The sequence below is a fragment of the Eurosta solidaginis genome, chromosome 2 (genome assembly GCF_040869045.1).
Source record: "Eurosta solidaginis isolate ZX-2024a chromosome 2, ASM4086904v1, whole genome shotgun sequence".
Classification (NCBI taxonomy): Eukaryota; Metazoa; Arthropoda; class Insecta; order Diptera; family Tephritidae; genus Eurosta; species Eurosta solidaginis.
The window spans coordinates 206,460,211-206,465,282 of record NC_090320.1 but is presented as its reverse complement, the minus strand read 5'-3'; the positions used below and the strand labels follow the sequence as shown (position 1 = coordinate 206,465,282).

General features: G+C 37.4%; 1 long non-coding RNA gene across 1 annotated transcript; it reads right to left on the bottom strand.

The window, feature by feature from the left end:
- Window positions 1-1,896: 1,896 nt before the first annotated feature.
- On the bottom strand, window positions 1,897-4,382 carry LOC137240561 (uncharacterized). The gene is made up of 3 exons (XR_010949759.1): window positions 3,729-4,382; window positions 3,111-3,189; window positions 1,897-3,041 (listed from the first exon to the last, which is right to left on the bottom strand). It is a non-coding gene; the product is annotated as an uncharacterized lncRNA (long non-coding RNA).
- Between the last annotated feature and the right edge of the window lie 690 nt (window positions 4,383-5,072).

The following is a 5,072-nucleotide window of genomic DNA, read 5'->3' as shown; positions in this document are numbered from 1 at the left end:
TATAGTTTGTCGACTAGCAGTCAATATAAAGTTTAAGCGTAAACGGATATACGCGTGTTAAAAAACACGGCTAAATTGTGTAAATGATTTTTCATACAAAATTTGACAGCTCGTGCGTAAACTAGATAAATTTATACGTTTACACACTTTGTAAGGCATTTATACGGTTACATGAGTCCCCCTTATGTATTAAGAAGTAACATATGGTAAAAGTCTAGTTGAGGGGTCGACTGCTAATACGTTACCAGAAATATGGAGAGAGGTTTCAAACGACTCATCTTGACATCAGTATTAATAGCTATCATCCGGTGGCAAAATCCTGAGCCAGATAAATAATTTTGCATGTAAATGCAACAACAACGATTTGAGCCAGATAAATCCAGATAGAAGTCTGGTTCAATTTGTGAGCCAGATAGTTTGTTAATTACTTCTTTTTAGGTTGGCAACGCGGCCTTTAATATACCTACTTTTTCAAAAAAAAATGTCGCTGCTTAGCCTTTCGCCGTATGGGTTAAATGAAAAACAGCGGCGACATCTGCCTATCACATTTCACGTGTGCGCAAATTTCACGACATCTGCTTCTGAAGTCTCTCAATGATCCAGAGCATTCCCGTGAGAATTGAGCGTGAGTCGGAGCTGTAAAACTCACTGAAAGACGGCAAATAATCCGAAGGCGGAAAATAAACATTTTAACTCGATCAAAAGATATTAACGAAAAACCGAAAAATTACCCGCGGGTTCCTCCGAAACCGGTGCTGATATCCATAGTATTTTTGTACAGAACACCTTTCTGCGTTGGCGGCCTTTGGCCGCCCTTATAAGAAATTAACCTGGGTGGGTCCAACACCGGTTTGGAGACCAAAACTATATCCGCGCAAAACACTTATGTTCACAATTTTTTTGGTGGGTAAACAACATTACAACGACCACATGAAAATTGCCAACTTCAACTGCAAATATCTCCGGACAGAGATACAATTTTTCTTTTCCGCCTTCGGATTATTGTTCTCGAGATTAATGGGATGTCTTTTGACACCCCTCTCAATATTGACTCGTATTAGCAGTCGACCCCTCAACTAGACTTTTATCGGAACATATTTCAAAAGCTTTTTCTATTATAATAATCTAATTCCGTACTTAAATATTGAACTTAGCGTTGGTTTTCGATAAGGATGAGAAAGCGTTTTCTACATGTCATTAATAATCTGCTCGCTTTCCTTTTTTAACTTTTTGATTCATTTTCACTTACTAGTATTTATTATTATAAATAAAAAAACTTATTTTGCAACTTATAATATTTTCACACAGCTTTTCACTATTTTTATTTTGTTTGTATAACACTGAGGATGAGTGATCAAGTAAGAGTTTAATCTGTTACAGTATCCCGAACTTAGTTGGGCCAGGGTTACTCGTATCTCCCTTGGTTGTTGTTGTTCTTGTAGCGATAAGGTTGCTCCCCGAAGGCTTTGGGGAGTGTTATCGAAGTGATGGTCCTTTGTCGGATACAGTGTCACGTACAGGTATTGTTTGGCTCCTTGGGGTACCCGGACTAGCTCAGTATAAGAGGGGCAGTGGTCCTCAACCCTAACACCAAGGAGTCGTACGGACGCATATTCATTCCTCTCATCATCCATCCTATCAGCCTCACACATATCTCCCCTCAGGAAGCCCGCCCTACCTTGGACCGCTCGTTTCACGTACCCTAACTTCAGCGGTCTCCCTCTAGCCATGCTCCGTCCCCTCCACTTACCTCTTCATCACGCCATCTTCACCTCCCGCCCAAAAAGTGCTTAACTCCGCATTTCAACTCTTAACAACAAACTCAAAATATATTGAAATCATAAAAAGAATTACAATGAATCATAATAAAAAAACTAGTCTTATTATTTAGGCTAAACAAAAAAAATGTTTCACTATGATGAAACGTCCTGCCAATCATTCAACACAATAAAAAAACGAGGACAAAAAAAAAACAAACGAACTTTAAACTTTTACTAGGTTAAGGGTAATGGATCCTACCTAATCGAGCTCTCTTAGTCGGTTTTACCCTTACCTATGTACGTAGATGCGTGCACAATTTTAAGAATGTCTCAAAAAAAAAGTGTTCGATATTAATGTTCCTTGCGGGCAGAACCGCTTACCATATAGAAGACAACGATATTATACACCTAACATAATCACAATAATTTCTTAACAATTAATTTCAGCTTAACAAAAAACAAGAAATTTAGTCACTCTAATGTGACTGCTTTGCTCGCTTGCAAACACGAAGATAGCAAGTCCAACACCCCGCACACTATAAAACAAACATAAAAAGCTTTTGGTTCGTTACCATACCCTCAATAGGGTGTGTACAAAATGTACAAAAAAATCTTGATTGTACCAAAAATATGTATATCATGAAAATTTAGAAAAAAATTTAATAAAATTTTGATACATGCGTGTGTGCATGCGTGTACGCAATAAAAAAAACATACAAACGCAAAAAAAAACTAAAAACTACAGAAAAATTACACATGCATAAGGGTATTATAAATATACGTAAAATCCGTATCCAACTTCTTGGGTGATTTTGTGCTGCTTCTTGTTGGCCTTTGTGCCTTATATTGGAGTCTCACGGCGAAACCGGATATGCATAAAAATGTTAATTTTTGACTTGGACATTGGCTATTATAGCAAAACGGTGTATGTCGAGAAATTCAAATTTTGATCTCTGTGTCGAAGGCACACCGCAAAACAAAATAGGCGCTCAAGAAGATTGCTAAGAAAAAATTCGCTTTGGTTTTCTGGTGAAAAATCACGAGGCACACCATTAACGGTATTCTCCTGCCTTAGTGCATTAAACAAAAAAAAGTATATGTAACCGCATATATATTTAACGGGACGTCTTTCCTAGGTCCTCTAATTTGTTTTTGGGCTCATCGGGTGCATAAAAATTATGTAACTGGACATACGTATATATATATAAAAAAAGGTAAGTCAGAACTAACTACTTACGGCGAGTTGTGCCTAGTCCCTCCAAGCCAAAAATTCCGGGCACACTATAAAACAATCAGATTTTATTACAAAACCGCTTAACTCAAAAAAAAGATATTTATTTTGGGACTTACACGTCGCCGCACTGTTCGCTTTGCAACACCACAATTCGCACTCCAATCACTCTTCCTAAATCGCCACTAATCCTCTTTCCTATGACACACAGGATGTCAAAATTTTAGGATTTCGTAAATTACATTATCTCTTCCTACGTGCGTATATATGTACGTACCAATATGTGCGTATATCAAAAATTTTATCCACTTATTCCCAACGTCCTATATACAGGATCCCTGTTAATTTCACTTAACTAATCCACCAGAGCTTTTAATTTAGCAAATAAATAAATTACTAAGTTATTAAATTAGATGAACAATAAATTTTCAGGAGATAAAAAAATTCAAATAAAAAAAAATCTATCATAAGCAGGACGACTTGAATCTACAGGCATCAAAATTTTAATCTTGGATAAAAATTATTTTAACCTTTTACGCAAAAATTTCGCTTAGAACCGCACCAAAACTATAAACACAATTTATGCACAAAAAAAAATTTACCAATTACCCCCATTTAAGCAAAAGAAATTATTATAAAATTACTATTAGCCCTACATTCACCTATATGTACTCATATATGTATCCACATATATACGCACATACTCCTACTTCTCTAAGCTATCTAACTCGGCTCACCTTTAATCCGCTGCCCTGGAACTCCGATCCTCGTCTTCCTTGCCGGAACCTCCTTGTTTGCCGGAACCACAAAAAAATTTATATTTTAAATTAATTATTTAAAAAAAAAACGCACACGAAAATTTACCACAAACACCAACTTTTTTACACCGTGGCGCGGAGGCAGTCGTATGCCAGAACTTAAACACTTCAAACTGTCTTCATTTTACCCGGTGTCACCCCCTTTTATATCTTCTTTCTTCGCCCTACTCGCCTAACGTTAATCACTCTATTCCTTATCCGCTAATCGTTGGCGATTCCAGTGCAGCAATTTTTTTGTTGCTGCAATCTGTCTCTATACCATTCTTTATGCTACGTCCGGCAACCCTATCAAAAGCTCTATCTTTCGTTAAGTTCTGTTTGTTTTGTTTTCCGCCATCATTTTGACATAAGAACACGCAAGCAAAAAAAAATAATACCATCATTTAAGCAAGGAACAGCTGCCCACTCTCATCTTGGGTAATATTTATGAATATCTCGAGCCACGGGATCGATTAGATACATAGCAGACATGTCGTCATTGGCGTGAGGTGCTTTCCCAAAGGAGATTTTTCAACAATTTCCAGTTTAAATTGCATATAAACAATGATCGACAGTGCACATTTTTTGTCAAACGTTTTGTAATCTGGCAAGTAAAGTTACACTAATTTTTGATTTTCTTACTGTTTTTTTATATCAAAAAAAATAAAACGTATTCTCTATAGGATTGCACGTTGTGATAATTTGCAGGGGCTCCATTTTTACACTAACAGTGTCAGCTTAGTCCCACCAGGCGATATAAGCGAAGAGAATCTTATCGATATTGAACAATGTTTTGTGGAGCCATGGAAGATGTTTTTTAGATCGCAAAAAGTTTCCATGCCTGATCTTAGATTTGGGTGCAATCGAAGCTTTAACCTATTATGGCTTAGATGCTTTCAAAGCTTTAAACAAACCAGAAACATTGCAGCAACTGACATTGGCTTCAATAAAATTTGACCCTAGTATTACCCTATATTTACCATCGAAACTTCACTATTGCAAAAGTGTAGATCACTACAGGTCTTATCAATTGATTATGATACTTTAAATGAGAATCTTTTGCACTCCATGGGAATATTCCCTTTGAGAAAGCTCCTAATCTGTATACGTGGGTTGGATCGGCAGCATCCCGGCATATCTGATACTTCATGGGCACACCTACGAGCGGTCCATCTAATTTTTGCGGGGAAGAAACCGACCTGTCAGCCCAACGCGGGGAACACCCACTCCTGACAACAGGTCCGGTACGCTCCGGTAATACAGCTCCATTAAGGTGCTAGCCCG